Source organism: Dermochelys coriacea, chromosome 9 (genome assembly GCF_009764565.3).
Source record: "Dermochelys coriacea isolate rDerCor1 chromosome 9, rDerCor1.pri.v4, whole genome shotgun sequence".
Taxonomy (NCBI): domain Eukaryota; kingdom Metazoa; phylum Chordata; order Testudines; family Dermochelyidae; genus Dermochelys; species Dermochelys coriacea.
In genome coordinates, this window is record NC_050076.1 from 31,206,941 (window position 1) to 31,225,984 (window position 19,044).

Below are 19,044 nucleotides of genomic sequence, written 5' to 3' on the forward strand. Positions count from 1 at the left end.
TGATCAAATCTAATCCCTAATCATTTCTCTTTGGTTGACAAATGTTCTGCAAGCAATATTGAGAAAGTCGGTACTATAACATTCTTGTGCTTCTATTGCAGTACTTTTACTTCGTATACACTGAACCATTCTCTTCTCAATATTCATTTCTGTACAATACTATTACCTGAAAGAGTGCTTTCCTACACAGGAATTTGGCACGTAATCAGCTACTGCCCTTCTACAATACCACACATTTCAGTTCTCCTCATTGCACATCAAAACACATCCAGAAAGCAAGGAAGTTAGTATTTTAGTTCTGACCTGATTTTTTCCACCTTACTTCAAACCACATACTATTATTTGAAGTGTGTCAATATCTTGCCTGTCTTCTTAGTGGGATTTGTGCTTTGGAAGTTTGGGCTTGTATTAAAGCTGGTCATAGATTTTTTCCATCAAAATTGCTTTTTGACAAAAAATTTAAAACAAATAATTTTTTCTCTACAAGTATCTGCTTTCTACAGTTTGATTTTTCATAAAAAGAGAGACTTACCCAAAAATTAAAATATGATTCAGAAGTATCATCATGGTGCCTTGTGAAAGTTGTAGTTCAGTCACCTCATCCCCATTCTCTTCAATAGATTGGGCTCCCCAGCCAGACTACATCTCCCATGATGCAACTGCCTTCCTTTACTATTGAGAGAGACCATGGCACATGATGAGAAATGTAGTATGACCAGGGAATCTGGCCTACAAAGAATGGGAGAATAAGGCAGTTGAGCTACAATCAGTATTGCCAAAACAAAATAATTTCAGTTTTCAGCCGAAATATACAGAAACGCCTCACTTAAAGTCATCCCATTTAACGTTGTTTCGTTGTTACATTGCTGATCAATTAGGGAACATGCTCGTTTAAAGTTGTGCAATGCTCCCTTAGAACAGCGTTTGGCAGCTTCCTGCTTTGTCCACTGCTTGCAGGAAGAGCAGCCCGTTGCAGCTAGCTGGTAGGGGCTTGGAACCAGGGCGGACCAGCAGCCCCCATTAGCTCCCCGCTCCCCTAAGTTCCCTGTGCAGCAGCTGCCTAGCAGGCTATTAATTGCCAGCAGTTCAGCTGTCCCTCCCCACCACTGCCACATGCTGCTCCTGCCCTCTGCCTTGGAGCTGCTCTCCAGAGCCTCCTGCTTGCGGGGGGAGAGGGGGAAGGGGAAGAGGCAGGAGAGGGGACTAATGTCAGGGTGTCCCCTCCCCCCCTGCTCCTGCACTCCACTTACCCCATCTCCATAGAGCAAGGGGGACACACGACAAGGCTCAGGATGGAGGGAGCTTCCTGGCAGCAGCTGCTGCGGTCTCAGCTTGCTGATTAACTTAACAAGGCAGTATACTTAAGAGTGGGTCAGCGTACTTAAAGGGCAAATGTGCATCTCTCTCTCACACACACACATAGGGTGTGTGTCTCTGTCTGCCATGCTGTCTCCCCTCCTTCCATTCATGCTGCCTTGTAGAGTGTGAGGCTACATTAACAATGAGTTAACTCTTGAGGGCTCAGCCAATTGCTAGTTCATCATTTAGCAGAAAGGCATTCCCTGGGAAATATCCCACCCTCTGACTTCACCACCTCAACCAAGCTTCACAATCATCATCGCTGTGTACAGTATTAAACTGTTTATTTAAAACTTATACTGTGTGTGTGTGTGTGTGGTCTTTTGTCTGGGGAAAAAAAAATTCCTAGAACCTAACCCTCCCATTTACATTAATTCTTATGGGAAATTGGATTCACTTAACATCGTTTCGCTTAAAGTCGCATTTTTCAGAAACATAACTACAACGTTAAGTGAGGAGTTACTGTATTGATTTACATTTTTCACTGAAACATATAAACTGTATATACAGATTTCAGTACATTCCTCTGTGTGTGTGCGTGTGCGCATGCGTGCAAATTTCTTTATACAGTTCTATTATGTATTAAACTATTCAAGGCCTTTGCAAAACAAGAGATTGCATTTACTAAATGGCATCTGTCTGGAAATTTTATCTCCCGGTAGAACACAGCAATATTGAGAAAATTAACCAAGTGAACTCTCACCTTGTTTATGTTTCATCTAATTAGGCTTATAATTATAACAATGACATGCTGTCATAATTAGGCTGGCTTCTGGCTTTACCCTTGCTCTATCCAGAATGCTTTCTGGTCACTTTTTTAAACATGGTAGTGGACCATATATACACCTATAAATAAAAAGTGTCCAGTTATGGGAGTTACTTCACGATTGGCTGATGTAGCTGTCCCAGTAGAGTAGCTAGAGTGCTTGTAGAACTAATTTCTTTATTCTGTAGAATAGAACTACTTTAGCTAGAAGTATATGGAAGATATAGCAGGCCAAAACCTTGGGGTTTGATTACGGTTTTTAATCTGCAGCCCTGTGTAGAGTGCAGAAGAACACTAGCAAGATCGTGCCACTGTAAGGAAATCTCTCAGGGTGCTGTTCTTCTTATGCATGGAGGCCGAAGAGGAGCGTGCAATCTATTCCTTCTATGAGGTTGGAGCAGTTGCTCCTTGTCAGTACACTGGCCTCACTCCAACAGCTGGTACGGGTGTCGATGGAAACAATGACCTTGCTTCCAACTGCTGCCGCCTTCTCCAGATTCTGGATGGACTGCAGTTGTGTGCAACTTCTACACAGCCATCTTGGGGAGGTTAGAGAGACTTCTTGATTATCCTAGAGCCACTGTGACCATGCTGGTGCTGATCACAATCTATCGCTTCGCACAGTGAATACCTGGGTACCAGGTGATGCACTGTGGAGGTTCTCAGAGCCACAATCTGTCCCTCAATGTTTCAAACAGCCTAACCTTAGGGTTGGATCTTTTTTTTTTTTTTTTAACAGAAATTGTACATCACCACACATATTCTTCAAATATCTGTGGCAAGAACAGCTTTCAGAGTAGCAGCCGTGTTAGTCTGTATTCTCAAAAAGAAAAGGAGTACTTGTGGCACCTTAGAGACTAACAAATTTATTAGAGCATAAGCTTTCGTGAGCTACAGCTCACTTCATCGGATGCATTTGGTGGAAAAAACAGAGTAGAGATTTATATACACACACACAGAGAACATGAAACAATGGGTTTATCATACACACTGTAAGGAGAGTGATCACTTAAGATAAGCCATCACCAACAGCAGGGGGGGGAAGGAGGAAAACCTTTCATGGTGACAAGCAGGTAGGCTAATTCCAGCAGTTAACAAGAATATCAGAGGAACAGTGGGGGGTGGGGTGGGAGGGAGAAATACCATGGGGAAATAGTTTTACTTTGTGTAATGACTCATCCATTCCCAGTCTCTATTCAAGCCTAAGTTAATTGTATCCAGTTTGCAAATTAATTCCAATTCAGCAGTCTCTCGTTGGAGTCTGTTTTTGAAGCTTTTTTGTTGAAGTATAGCCACTCTTAGGTCTGTGATCGAGTGACCAGAGAGATTGAAGTGTTCTCCAACTGGTTTTTGAATGTTATAATTCTTGACGTCTGATTTGTGTCCATTCATTCTTTTACGTAGAGACTGTCCAGTTTGGCCAATGTACATGGCAGAGGGGCATTGCTGGCACATGATGGCATATATCACATTGGTAGATGCGCAGGTGAAGGAGCCTCTGATAGTGTGGCTGATGTGATTAGGCCCTATGATGGTATCCCCTGAATAGATATGTGGACAGAGTTGGCAACGGGCTTTGTTGCAAGGATAGGTTCCTGGGTTAGTGGTTCTGTTGTGTGGTGTGTGGTTGCTGGTGAGTATTTGCTTCAGATTGGGGGGCTGTCTGTAAGCAAGGACTGGTCTATCTCCCAAGATCTGAGAGAGCGATGGCTCGTCCTTCAGGATAGGTTGTAGATCCTTGATGATGCGTTGGAGGGGTTTTAGTTGGGGGCTGAAGGTGATGGCTAGTGGCGTTCTGTTGTTTTCTTTGTTGGGCCTGTCCTGTAGTAGGTGACTTCTGGGTACTCTTCTGGCTCTGTCAATCTGTTTCTTCACTTCAGCAGGTGGGTACTGTAGTTGTAGGAATGCATGATAGAGATCTTGTAGGTGTTTGTCTCTGTCTGAGGGGTTGGAGCAAATGCGGTTATATCGTAGCGCTTGGCTGTAGACAATGGATCGAGTGGTATGATCTGGATGAAAGCTAGAGGCATGTAGGTAGGAATAGCGGTCAGTAGGTTTCCGATATAGGGTGGTGTTTATGTGACCATCGCTTATTAGCACCGTAGTGTCCAGGAAGTGGATCTCTTGTGTGGACTGGTCCAGGCTGAGGTTGATGGTGGGATGGAAATTGTTGAAATCATGGTGGAATTCCTCAAGAGCTTCTTTTCCATGGGTCCAGATGATGAAGATGTCATCAATGTAGCGCAAGTAGAGTAGGGGCATTAGGGAACGAGAGCTGAGGAAGCGTTGTTCTAAGTCAGCCATAAAAATGTTGGCATACTGTGGGGCCATGCGGGTACCCATCGCAGTGCCGCTGATTTGAAGGTATACATTGTCACCAAATGTGAAATAGTTATGGGTCAGGACAAAGTCACAAAGTTCTGCCACCAGGTTAGCCGTGACAGTATCGGGGATACTGTTCCTGACGGCTTGTAGTCCATCTTTGTGTGGAATATTGGTGTAGAGGGCTTCTACATCCATAGTGGCTAGGATGGTGTTTTTAGGAAGATCACCAATGGACTGTAGTTTCCTCAGGAAATCGGTGGTGTCTCGAAGATAGCTGGGAGTGCTGGTAACGAAGGGCCTGAGGAGGGAGTCTACATAGCCAGACAATCCTGCTGTCAGGGTGCCAATGCCTGAGATGATGGGGCGTCCAGGATTTCCAGGTTTATGGATCTTGGGTAGCAGATAGAATACCCCAGGTCCTGGCTCCAGGGGTGTGTCTGTGCGGATTTGTTCTTGTGCTTTTTCAGGGAGTTTCTTGAGCAAATGCTGTAGTTTCTTTTGGTAACTCTCAGTGGGATCAGAGGGTAATGGCTTGTAGAAAGTGGTGTTGGAGAGCTGCCTAGTAGCCTCTTGTTCATACTCTGACCTATTCATGATGACGACAGCACCTCCTTTGTCAGCCTTTTTGATTATGATGTCAGAGTTGTTTCTGAGGCTGTGGATGGCACTGTGTTCTGCATGGCTGAGGTTATGGGGTAAGCGATGCTGCTTTTCCACAATTTCAGCTCGTGCACGTCGGCGGAAGCAGTCTATGTAGAAATCCAGGCTGCTGTTTCGACCTTCAGGAGGAGTCCACCTAGAATCCTTCTTTTTGTAGTGTTGGCAGGAAGGTCTCTGTGGGTTAATATGTTGGTCAGAGGTGTGTTGGAAATATTCCTTGAGTCTGAGACGTCGAAAATAGGATTCTAGGTCACCACAGAACTGTATCATGTTCGTGGGGGTGGAGGGGCAAAAGGAGAGGCCCCGAGATAGGACAGATTCTTCCGCTGGGCTAAGAGTATAGTTGGATAGATTAACAATATTGCTGGGTGGGTTACGGGAACCATTGTTGTGGCCCCTTGTGGCATATAGTAGTTTAGATAGCTTAGTGTCCTTTTTCTTTTGTAGAGAATCAAAGTGTGTTTTGTAAATGGCTTGTCTAGTTTTTGTAAAGTCCAGCCACGAGGAAGTTTGTGTGGAAGGTTGGTTCTTTATGAGAGTATCCAGTTTTGAGAGCTCATTCTTAATCTTTCCCTGTTTGCTCTATCATGCATTCCTACAACTACAGTACCCACCTGCTGAAGTGAAGAAACAGATTGACAGAGCCAGAAGAGTACCCAGAAGTCACCTACTACAGGACAGGCCCAACAAAGAAAACAACAGAACGCCACTAGCCATCACCTTCAGCCCCCAACTAAAACCCCTCCAACGCATCATCAAGGATCTACAACCTATCCTGAAGGACGAGCCATCGCTCTCTCAGATCTTGGGAGATAGACCAGTCCTTGCTTACAGACAGCCCCCCAATCTGAAGCAAATACTCACCAGCAACCACACACCACACAACAGAACCACTAACCCAGGAACCTATCCTTGCAACAAAGCCCGTTGCCAACTCTGTCCACATATCTATTCAGGGGATACCATCATAGGGCCTAATCACATCAGCCACACTATCAGAGGCTCCTTCACCTGCGCATCTACCAATGTGATATATGCCATCATGTGCCAGCAATGCCCCTCTGCCATGTACATTGGCCAAACTGGACAGTCTCTACGTAAAAGAATGAATGGACACAAATCAGACGTCAAGAATTATAACATTCAAAAACCAGTTGGAGAACACTTCAATCTCTCTGGTCACTCGATCACAGACCTAAGAGTGGCTATACTTCAACAAAAAAGCTTCAAAAACAGACTCCAACGAGAGACTGCTGAATTGGAATTAATTTGCAAACTGGATACAATTAACTTAGGCTTGAATAGAGACTGGGAATGGATGAGTCATTACACAAAGTAAAACTATTTCCCCATGGTATTTCTCCCTCCCACCCCACCCCCCACTGTTCCTCTGATATTCTTGTTAACTGCTGGAATTAACCTACCTGCTTGTCACCATGAAAGGTTTTCCTCCTTCCCCCCCTGCTGTTGGTGATGGCTTATCTTAAGTGATCACTCTCCTTACAGTGTGTATGATAAACCCATTGTTTCATGTTCTCTGTGTGTGTGTATATAAATCTCTACTCTGTTTTTTCCACCAAATGCATCCGATGAAGTGAGCTGTAGCTCACGAAAGCTTATGCTCTAATAAATTTGTTAGTCTCTAAGGTGCCACAAGTACTCCTTTTCTTTTTAAGAACAGCTTTGTTTCAATTAAAAACACCTCTAAGCAATGACTTCTTGATAAATGTCATCTTTGTTATGGAATTAGTGTAATATTTATCAAGATGAGTCTTATTTGCATATATGTCCTCCTTAATTACATTTGCATATGCATCACTCTAATTAGCCCACTTGCTTAAATATTGAATTATATAACTGATATGTGCACATCTTTAAAAAAAAGTTACATGGCTGGTACAATTTGTAATTAACTCTCCTTTCATGTGGACCGGCAGGTCTATATTTTCATTTCACTGACATGGGAAATAAGGTGGACTAACTGTGCAAAAACCCAAAACCGGGACATGGCAGCCAGAATGCTTCACTGGGCATACACTAAAGCACCTGCCACACCCTTTGGAAAGGCGTATTCCTAAGCTCCATGCTGACTTGGGCTTTCTAAAAAGAATCTTTTAGGAGATGTTTTACATAAGTGCAGCTAATCCCCCATCCCATGTTGAGAGGAGAAAAATCTGCTTTTTCTCCTCTCTTGTATCTTTCTTTTTCTTCTCTCTTTCCTCCTGCTATCCTCTTCCCCCTAACCACAAATCATCTCCACCATATGTTTGGCCAGGGTTGAAACATGATCCCCGACTCCCCAATATCAGACCAAAGGACTTGGGTTTCTTTCAGTTCAAAATCTTGAGCCCTTTTGCTGGATTGTACAAAATACTGGGGAAAGCCCATATATAAACCTTACTGGCCAAATAGGTGTAAATTACTCAGAAGAAATTTGCAAACTTGAAAACTGACTGAATACTTTATCAATAGATGTTATAATTTATTCAATCAGTGTCACAATTCTTTGAATAACATTTGTCCAATGCTTTATTCAATCAGCCATAGTGTCCTTGGCCCATGACTCTGCAAACCTACCTTTTACAAAGTAGGAGGCAAATGGCAGATGAAAAGTTAACTTTTCAGGGCCTGATGAGGGAGCGTACAATTTTCCACAGTCCAGATGGAGTGGTTCGTGTTGGTCTGGCTTAAGAAGGAGCATATGCATCCCTTTATAGTCCTTGATTGGTATTATGTACTTCTGTACCAGATACGGACTGGCTACAGAGCTTATAATACACACCAGATGTGTTCATGGTAAGATCCTTTAATACTTTGCCAGGTAGGGCTTAGGTGAGCTTAATAAGGTATTTTACATACAGTGCCTCCTAGTGGTGGAACAGTATAATGAAGTTTAGAGTTCCATTTCATCTCCCCCTTTAAGTTCTATGTTCCTACCACTTACAATATTTATACTAGCACACTATCTTTGAAGTTCAGTACATATCAGTCTGTTAACTATACCTGAATCATACTGGTTTTCTAATTACACACCCTGAACACATAAAAACTTGGTTATCTATTTGTCCATTAGTTTTGATGACTGGCTGTGGTCAGTTTGGAAACCTTGAATCATCTTCTTATTCTGCATCTACCATCTGTAGAGTTTGCTAAGTTGATTGTTCTTTCTGAACAACAAACTATAGATGCAAATGGTTCCTGTTGAACTCTCCACTGTCGGCCTCGATCAAAAATGATCAGGGCCCCAAATTCTTCTTCTTTGTGACAGCTGGAGTTTCCATCTAATTGGACATGAACCTGGTTACCAGGTTCTAGGCCCAGAAGTTCTCTAACTGAATGACATCTGTTGTAAAAGTATTGGTAAGCTCTTTTAGTCTTTTTATCCAATTTGGCTACTCTCTTCATGTCTGGCAACTTTGGAGACAGAACTATTGTTCCCACTTTAGAAAAGAATCTGAGGTGTTCCCATTAGAAGTTGTGCTGTACTAGCAGTAGCTTTTATTGGTATTTATCTGACTCAGAAGTGCAAGAAGTGGATCTCCCTGCTGTAGGATTTTCTTGGCTGTCTGTACAGTTCTCTCAGTCTCTCCATTTGCTTGTGGATAATGCAAGCTGCTAGTAAATTTTGTTTGGAATGACTTAAATTCTGCTGCGGTGAATTGTGGCCTGTTGCCTGTCACTAGTTGTTCTGGAATTCCAAAATTAGCAAAATTGAACATCAGTTTCTCAATAACACTGCAACATGTTATGTCTTTCAAGTACCTTATTTCTATATACCTGGAAAAATAGTCCATTGATACCAAGCAATGATGTCCTCTGAATTTGCACAAGTCTTCAGCTAGTTTCTTCCCAGGTCTGTCAGCTAGAGATGTTTGCACTGCATGATTCAACATTGACTGAAGTTGATTTCGCAAAAAGAAAAGGAGTAGTTGTGGCACCTTAGAGACTAACAAATTTATTAGAGCATAAGCTTTCGTGATCTACAGCTCACTTCATCGGATGCATTTGAAGTTGATTTGTAATCGATCTACTTTCGAAAGTCCAATATTATCAAATCCTCCATGGAGTTCTTCCACCTTTCTCACTAGGCCCACCATGGCTGCCACACATGCCACACATGCCACACCTAGCCATTTTGCTGCCTCCGTGGTGGGGGGAGGGAGGGCTGGCCCCAGACCTCCGTGGGGGGCAGGAGGAAAACCGCCCTCTAGCAGGAGCCGCCGGAGCAGAGCGGGTTGGGGCCGGGTCGCTTTACTTACAACCACCGGTGAGTGCAGGCCCAACCCCTGCTGCAGTCCTCAAGGGAGTGGGGGGCAGAGTACGGGCAGGGGCCATGGGGAAGAGGTGGGGCTGGGGTGGAGCAGCACCAAATTTCCTGGTGCCCTACGCAGCTGCATACTTTCCATATGGTTAGGGACGGCCCTGCTGCCACACTACAGCTGAGAACACTGTTGGTCTTTGATCACATTTTCTCTGAATACATAGCTTTTGTCTTTGTAAGTGGTTTCTGTGGTGAACTGACCAGTGCAGTTCAGAATACCTCCAGGCTAGTCAGAGCTGTGTCAGGTGATTTCAACTCTGGGAGGATTCAAGGTGATTTTAAGTCCCTTCTGAGATGACTGTGACATCAGCTCCTGAGTGAAGTTTAAAGTAAAAAATCTTACCACGAATATTCAGTTTCACACTCCAGACAGGTTCTGTGTAATCACAAGGATAGATCCCAGAACAATGGCTCTTGATTGTATGAGTCAACTCCCTGCCTGCTTTGGTGAGGCAAGCAGCTGCAAAATGTCCATATTTCATGCATGTATTACACAGTGTGCCTCTGGCTGGACAAGCAGCATCTCCTGGGATATGACTTTTTCCACATATTGTGCGATGTAGGCTGGAATCTGTCCCTCTTAGCCTTGGGGTTCTCACTCCTTGCCTCAGGGGTTTTCTGAAAATGACTTTTAACATTCAAGTGTCTGTTTACAGTTTGTAGGCTAGTTTCAGGTTTTTCAAGTTTGTCAAGTTGTTCTAGGTTTTTCTGTTTCACCAGTTCAGACTGTTTTGCAGGGAGCTGCAGGGCCAGCATTTGGGGCAGGCGCAGTGTGCAAAGCCCCCTGGCTGCCCCTATGCATAGAAGCAGAGGTGGGGATATGCTGCTGCTTCCAGGAGCCACAGCAGTCCTGCTGCACCGATGACTGGACTTTTAACAGCCCAGTCAGCGGTGCTGACCGGAGCCAACAGGTCCCTTTTCAAGTGGGCGTTCCGGTTAAAAACCAGACACCTGGCAACCCTAGCAGGAGAGCATTTGGCCCTGGCTACATATACTAGATATATAAATGAGGTGGAAGGATCAGTTGGATAGTCTTTTCTATACAGTGTCATGTGCTTTGTTTATATATTACTGATTACATACTACTGCATTTTAGTTTACTTGATCAAACTGTTGATCAGCACAGCTTCTCTTCCCTATCTGTAAGCATAAGGTTCTGGTGTTATGAAAAATCCATTCCTCCAGATAACATCCCTGGGATGTGACAGTGTTCCACTGACAAACTGTAATTGTTAGTTTTCAAAAACAAGAGGCAACCACACACCTGTTAGCCTTCCACCATACCCATCTGCCAGTCATGCTGTTACGGTAAATTAGAATCTGAGTCTGTCTCTTGCATCTAATCTGACCACAGGTGAAGCAGGCAAAGATCAGATGTCAGCAAGGAGGAAAAAGCAAAAAGCCTAGCAAGAGAAATAGTGGTTTTACCATGTGACCTGGAATCACTCCAGAAAATCATGTGCCAGAAAACAAACATAAAAAAAAGAGTACTGAGGAGGTTATATATTATAACAGATCAGGACTATTAACCAATATATGTATGGGCATGTGTGTAGCACACTTGAAATGCATGATGGTGTGGTATAAACAGTTTATTAGCATGGGTTTGGAATGGCAGCATTATTCACAAGGGTCAGTATAGCACTACAGCATCATGAATTTTATATATGCTACATATTTTATAGAAAAACAATTTCAGAAATCTCTTTCATACAGAGTTTTGAATTTTATTAGTTATGAATCAACCATAAGCTCTGGCCTTCCACATGTGCTGAGTTACTTCCTTAGAGAAACTGGCCATACTTCTTGGCCTTCCTCTCTTTTAGGCCTTTACTCCAGACTTTTCATAGACTTCAGCTTCTCCCTAGAGAATCCACTGGCAAGCTCTTGCTACTGGAGCTAAGCTAGTTCCTATAGGTCCTACCAAGACATTGTTACCTCCTTATTGCAGCCACCCCGACACAGATCCAGCCTCTTCCCTAAGTCTCTCCCAGTTAAGGAAAGAATAGTTTGCATCTATACACCTTCATCTCAGGCCTACAATCCCCTGATCTGGAAGGAAATTAGCCACAGATGGGACCTGGGACATGAACCCCTCTTGAAGGCCAAGTTCACTGTTAAGATACAACTACATACTGGCAGTGACGTACAGAGTATGTGTCCACACTGTATGTAGCTACACACAACAGTGAAAGGCTCAGGCAGGGGGGAGGCTACACTACACTTCTAAAAATAGTTGTATAGGGAGGCCCTGCTCGGGTGTGCAGAAAACCGTGTACTCTACACACCTGAACCCTTAGGGTATGTCTTTACTCTATTCACTAAGCTGTGCCTCACCATCTACACTGCTATTTATACCCATACAAAGGGGGCGTGCAGCATATGTACTCTACATGGTGCTGTAAGGTGTCTGCAGTGTAGACATTCCCTTTGATGATGTTATCACCTGTGGCTGTATAATAATGCTACCTACCTCTCACATAGCATTTTTCATTGGTAGATCCAAAGCTCTTCACAATCTTTAATGCGTTTATCCTCATAACAATCCAAGGTAGGGAAGTTTCATTATTCTCATATTTACAGATGGGAAACTGAGGCATAGAAAGACTAAGTGACTAGGTCATTGGTCACACAGAGTCTGTGGTGGAGAAGGAAAGCAAACCCAGGTCTTCCAAGTGCTACACTAGTGCCCTAACTCCTGGACCATTCTTCATTTTCTATCTTGCAGCTCAGACCAATGTAACATGTTCCACACCAGGGATAAGAGGTAGGAGAGAGAAAAAACCACCCCCGCAAATTAAACCTGTTCAGTGTTTGAAATTTGCTTAAACCCAGCAGGATGGATTCTTCAGCAGAGTGCATGTGAGGCAAATTGCATAACAGCAGTTTGTCACATGGTTCCACAAGGATATCCCCCAGGTTGCATAGATACGCTCTGTCCCAGAGCAACTGAGCAGGGCCACCTCCCTGCTTTTTCCCCAAGACGTGACCAATTCCAAATAACTGGGCGTCTGTGGAGTCTGGTTGTAGGTGATAAGAGGTTAATGCAGCACTCCCTGATTTTATGGCATAGAGCAATATTTAGCTCTTTAATAAAAATAAATAAGCTACATCATGTATCCCTTGGAAAAAAAACGAGACTGAACAACATGATTCCATTCTTTGTTTCACAAAATGAGGGGATTGATTGCATTTACTTACTGCTTAATCTTCCAGATGCTTTAGTTGGGAGTGGATAGGAATAAGACCTTACTGTAGCTCAGTGGGAAATCCCAGATGCATCAAAATTCTACAGCATCTGGACCTGTGGAAAGAAAAGGAGTACTTGTGGCACCTTAGAGACTAACAAATTTATTTGAGCATAAGCTTTCGTTAGCTACAGCTCACTTCATCGGATGCATTTGGTGGAAAATACAGTGGGGAGATTTATATACACACACAGAGAACATGAAACAATGGGTTTTATCATACACACTGTAAGGAGAGTGATCACTTAAGATGAGCCATCACCAGCAGCGGGGGGGGGGAGGAAAACCTTTCATGGTGACAAGCAAGGTAGGCTATTTCCAGCAGTTAACAAGAACATCTGAGGAACAGTGGGGGGTGGGGTGGGGGGGAGAAATAACATGGGGAAATAGTTTTACTTTGTGTAATGACTCATCCATTCCCAGTCTCTATTCAAGCCTAAGTTAATTGTATCCAGTTTGCAAATTAATTCCAATTCAGCAGTCTCTTGTTGGAGTCTGTTTTTGAAGTTTTTTTGTTGAAGGATAGCCACCCTCAGGTCTGTAATCGAGTGACTGGAGAGATTGAAGTGTTCTCCGACTGGTTTTTGAATGTTGTAATTCTTGACATCTGATTTGTGTCCATTTATTCTTTTACGCAGAGACTGTCCAGTTTCCCCATGTTATCTCTCCCCTCTCCCCACCCCTAAGGTGCCACAAGTACTCCTTTTCTTTTTGCGAATACAGACTAACATGGCTGCTACTCTGGACCTGTGGAGTAAACACATGAGATCACAATGTAATTTAATACTGAGGCTGTAAAAAGCCAGAAAGGTTTAGATGAGAATATAAATGCAGAATCACAAAAACTTGCTTATGATTCCAAATAGGAGGTACAGCCAAAGCTGAAGACTAACATAACTAGATTCACTGGGCTTTGGATTTGAAGATACTGGGCCAGCATATAGAAGAAATAAAGGACAACAGGCAGATAGAGAATCTCTTTCTAAAAATTCTTATATTTTAACCATGTGGAAAAGCTAAATTCATAATAAGCTGATTTAAGTATGTTGACTTAAATTTGTGATTAGATCAGTTTGAATTAATTGAGGTACAATGTTAGAGCGAAAATCACCTGCATTATTTATTGTAAGGCATGTGATACCCTAATACAAACTTAAAATAAACTCGCATACGAAATAAACATTATAATTAGATGTTATTGAATAATATTCATTAAGCTTGTCCGTTCCTCTCAATTATTTGTGCATTTTTCCCAACCATTTGCCAGATGTATAGATGGTGGAATGATTTTCGTCAAATACATTATACAGTATATACATGTATATGTGTGTAAATATTTTAGGATTTTTTCTGACTATTCAACCAACTCCAATTCAAACATTATCAAGATTATGACTTATACTGACAAATACAAGAAAATGCAGGCCAAAGAAAGAAATTTACCAAGTCATCCAATATACAGGCCAAATGTGTTTGAAATTTAAATAGTCAGCTCTCATTATATGTTTCATGATGATTAAGTTGATAAGGAATTGGTGGGACATCTGATACATTTCTATTGTATTTCCTTGCTTTCGTAGGTTCACATTCACACTATAGCTACTTTAATGAAAGTTTCATGAAAGTTTAAAAAAAAACAAAACTAACAACCAACCATTACAGCATTTAATACATTCTTATTCTAAATCTCTTTAACTCCATGTCACTCTACAGATGACCACTGAGCATTGTAAGTTCAATTGGTACAGGGTTCACTATAAATCTAATCGGTATCCTGGATGATGTAGTAGACTTTAATGTTTGGAGGCTCAAATTGCATAAGGGATTTATTGCATTGAGAAACAATAGAAAATAACCTCACTATTCTCTCTTTGACCACTTGTTTGCTTCTTTGAAAACCTACAAACAGCTATATGCTTCAGCAGAATAGGTTGAAACAGATGCAATATAATAAAATAAAGGTAAACAGATTAATTTTAATAACATACAATGCTGTATGTTATGGCTCATTAAACTATATTCATTACCAAGCTGGATCCTTAGAAAGTTTCCTAGAGTTTTAACAATGTACCAGACGTCAGATGTTTTGTTCCATCAGAAGCTATTATCCTTTAGCCACTAGACATTTAGCATCAAACCTGGCTTAATAAACAAATGAATCTGGTGCTACTAACCAATATTTCTCGTGCATGTTTGTCAGCATTAAATCATTAGAAAATAGGCTCTGTTTCATGTTGCAACAGCAGAGGTTTTGTAAGATAAAGGAGAGCATTGGCAGCATTGTTTGAAAGCGTATATAATTTATCTTGCAGCATGAACATCTCTAGACAGTATTAACAAAGTCAAATTCTAGCCTCATTTATACCACTGCATCAATAGGGATGTATTAGTGTAACAGAGTTGAATTTTGCTTTCCATCTTTTACATTCATAAACATTAAGTTCATGAAAACAGAAAATGGCAATAATGAACAACCCTCATGGAAACATTTATTAAATCTTTAGTGATGCTTGGTGTGATGCAACTTGATTTTTTTTTGAAGACTTGACTACCCTCAGTATTCTTGAAATCGAATTCTGATACTAGAACTGTTGTCCCAAGAATGGCTCTATCATCCTCAATGTGACACTATTCTTTCATTCCAGGTTTGGTTTCAACATAAAATAAAATTGTGTTGTAAGCAGCAATGTCTTTCTTATATTTTAAATTACTCTACTGCATATTCAGACATTTGGTAGTAATGTGTTACGGCCAAGGCTTGGATTTGTCAATGGTGCTAAACAAACAACAATTACAATGATAAACTCCTAATGGCTAACTTTATTTTTAACAGCACCTTGGGAAAAATGGAAAAGGACTGTTGATCTAAATCATTTAGGGTAGTATTTTCAAAAGAGTTTCTTATTGGCCTAACTCTGCTCCTCTGCCCCTATTAAAGTCAATGGGAACAGAGCTAAGGTAGCACAGGGTACTTCTAAAATCCCACCCTTAAATATGAAATTAGATATGCGTGGAGGGAACTGTTACTTTAATAAACTATGAATACCACCATAAAGAACATATTATATGGCTTAATTCTTAACTTAGGGTGTAGTCAATACATACAAACCACTCAAGCTCTGCTTTCACAGAGATGGATGTTGGGCTTAGTTTACATGGTATTACAGGCCATAGCAACTGCAGATAGTTACATATAGTCAAATTTTCTGTGCATCAGGGTTGGATGATCCTAAGGATGGTCAATCCTAATTTAGAAGGGTAGGAGGGTATTCAGACCGATTCCTTGAGCAACTTCTGAGAGTGCTGATGTGGGAGAAAACCAGGCATATGGCTACCCCGCTTATGTAGAAGTTCTATGCAGAGCCTCCTCACTTGCCTCTAACTAGGGGTCGTAACAGTAACCCATGTGGCTGTTGCAAAGGGTAGAGATGAGACCAAGAACAGAGACTTCCTCATTCACCTCAAAATTGCTGGGAGTGAGTATTTTCAGTCCAAAGGATCCTGGACCTTTCTGAGGCTGACAGCTTCATTCCAGAGCTGTGGTATCTTTCAGGAACTCTTTCTGTTGGGTCAGGTATCCCCAGAAAACAAACAGAGGGAACTTACTTGCTCCTTCCCCTGTGTGGAACTGGCCCTCCATCTCTGTGCTGATATGTCAAGCTGATGTTCCTCTTCTTAGGAGCTGGTCGAGTAGAGTCATGAATTCCACTCCTTATGATAGAGCAGCCTCCTCTACCCCTTCTAAGAGTGTGGGGCATGGCAGACCACAGAATAAAAGACCTTCCTAGGCATCTTTGGCTGGAGACTAAAAACTTGTTTGGTGTTCAATAAGGTGTTCACATTCCTTTGTTAGTACTTTGCAAAGGAACTGCCACACACTGTTAATGAATCCAATAGTCATGTCAACAATCTCCACATTAGCTTAAATAGCTCATTGAGTCTATCTAAACAAACAATTGATCATCTGGAATCCTATTCCATTATTTGTGGCTGCACTAATGATTTTAGACTTTCTCCAATTTCCATTGAAAAGATTTGTGAAGTGCTCCTGCATATCAATCTTAATAAAAGCACAAAAGCTGATAACCAAGAACCTAAGCTACTTACATTAGCTGCCAGAGCCAATGCCGGTCTCATTTCCTGATTATACAGCTTTTGTCTTGTGACTGGTGAATCACTTTCATTTTAGAAGTGATCCAAGATCACTCCATTATATCAATGTGGGATTAAATTCAATCAGAATCAATGTGACCCTGATTCAGTTCCGTTGGTGCCTCCTACATTCTGAGGTAATGAGAGGTCATTACACTTTGTATTGGTGTTAAAACATCTTATAAAGTTTTAGAACTCAACATTCTACTACTTTTGTCTTTTTTCATGTTTCCAAGGATAAATTTATGGCAATAAACTAGCATCAGTATACTGCAGTGTAGTGTCTCAGGTTATCGACAGACTTCCTGAAAAAATGCACTAAAATTCAAGGTCAAATTTTGGCCTCAGTTATACTTGGATAAATCCAAAGAAGCCAATACACTTCCTCTGAACTTGCATGGATTTACTCTGGAATTATAGGGGCATACCATTGCTTGGATCACTATTATGGGAAGTAAATCAGGTTTAATGCCTCCACACAAGCTAAACATTTGCATAGCAGTAATTCCTGAAGTCCTATCCCAGCATTCAATGGGACTAGTGTAACACTTTTTTGTTTGGTTGGTTTTTATTTTGGGGGGCAAATTCTTATTTGGTTACTACACATTTCTGATTAGAAACTTGGATGAAATCTTCCAAGGATTTTACATACTGCAGTTTCTATTGATCTGATGAAGCATTTGATACAGCAGATCATCAGCTTCTTCCACAAAAGTTTACCTAAGTATCTTTACTAACCATTTATTTAAATAGCTTGGGTTCAAGACTACTTATTGAATAATGTCTAAAACCCACCATGTATAATTGCAGGTCAGATCTTAGATCCAGAGCTAAGCCTGGAACCATCACTTTTCTCAGTTTTTCCTTGTAGCACCCTACTCCCCTATACAAATGCATACACTCCCCTTTACCTATCACATCAAGTTAATCTCTCATCCTCTCTTTCAAGGCCATGCACTCTCCATCCCAGTTTACATCTTCAGATCTTGCTTCTTCTCCATACCGCCCTCACCATCTTCATTCTACTAGCAATACCAGCCCCACCCTGCTTCCTTCCTCTGCTCCTACAGTCATACCTTCTTTCATGCTACTACCCACGCAGTGACCTAAAATATCAGTGCACCAAAGTCTCGGCCTTTCCTTCCTAAGCATTCACTTCCATGAAACTCACAAACACTAACTTATGACAGTCAAATGCCTTCTCCAACCCAATGTTATGTAAGGGAAAGAAATCATTTTAAAACCCCTCTAAGTTAACACTTTCTTTATGGTCTTCCCATGCCTCTTGTCTTATTTTTGTTTAAGTTCTTCAACATAGGAATTATTTATTTGTGTATCATTCAGTGCTGAGCACATCATCAGTGCTTGATAATTAATCATTGGATTGAGGCCAAATCCAGGGAATTAGCACTTTGCAGAGTAGTGCACTGTCTGCTGGGTATCTCATTCTGGAGACCAGGGCAAAGGAATCTTCTTCAAGGCTATGGAGCAGAGACTAGTTCCTCCTTAGAGGCTACTTCACCCCAGTGTTTGAAGCTGCACTATACAGTCTTACTGCTGTTACATCATGGACTGAAAACCTGGAGCATGTACATGTAAGTGAAAATGCATGCAAATAATACCTTATTTTACTAATGTTCCCTCCTCTTATAAGAGGCATCATCCATCCTTCAAACAGACCTTAATAGAATTGGGATTTATTATTATTATACAGACTTACAGGGCTGGCTTTATGGGTGGGAGAGCTGGGGGCCCACCAGGATTGTCATGGTGGTGGGGATCATTGTAGTCAAGAGGCGAGTGGGGTGAGCTGGAAATGCAAGGCCATGGAAGGGAGCTTAGGGCAATGGAGGGAGAGGAGGCAGTGGGGACCGGAGGCGAGGAGGGAGTTTGAAGCCCAGGAAGGTATCAGGAGCCTTGGTGCCAAAACACAAGTTCGCCCAGGGTGCCATTTTCCCTAAGGCCAGCCCTGCAGATTTATTTGTTTTGAATTCTTTTCTAGCCAAAACTGTGTTTCAAATTCCCAGATATTTGTATTATTTCTTCTATTCATAACATAATATTGGGAAAAAACAACTGTTCGGGAATATGAGACTCAGTCTAGGAATGTTAGTTACATTTTCCAAATTTCTCAATCCAAGCACTGCCGAAGTGCCTAAGATAGAAAAGAAGTTCTCAAATGGTTGCTCCTTCTTCGTGTTGATAAAAAAGAT

At 41.8% G+C, this 19,044-nt stretch overlaps 1 long non-coding RNA gene across 1 annotated transcript; it reads right to left on the reverse strand.

Annotated features, from left to right (window-relative positions):
- Positions 1-538: 538 nt before the first annotated feature.
- LOC122455734 lies at positions 539-15,135 on the reverse strand. The gene is made up of 3 exons (XR_006274184.1): positions 13,427-15,135; positions 12,633-12,735; positions 539-729 (listed from the first exon to the last, which is right to left on the reverse strand). It is a non-coding gene; the product is annotated as an uncharacterized LOC122455734 (long non-coding RNA).
- Positions 15,136-19,044: the final 3,909 nt, after the last annotated feature.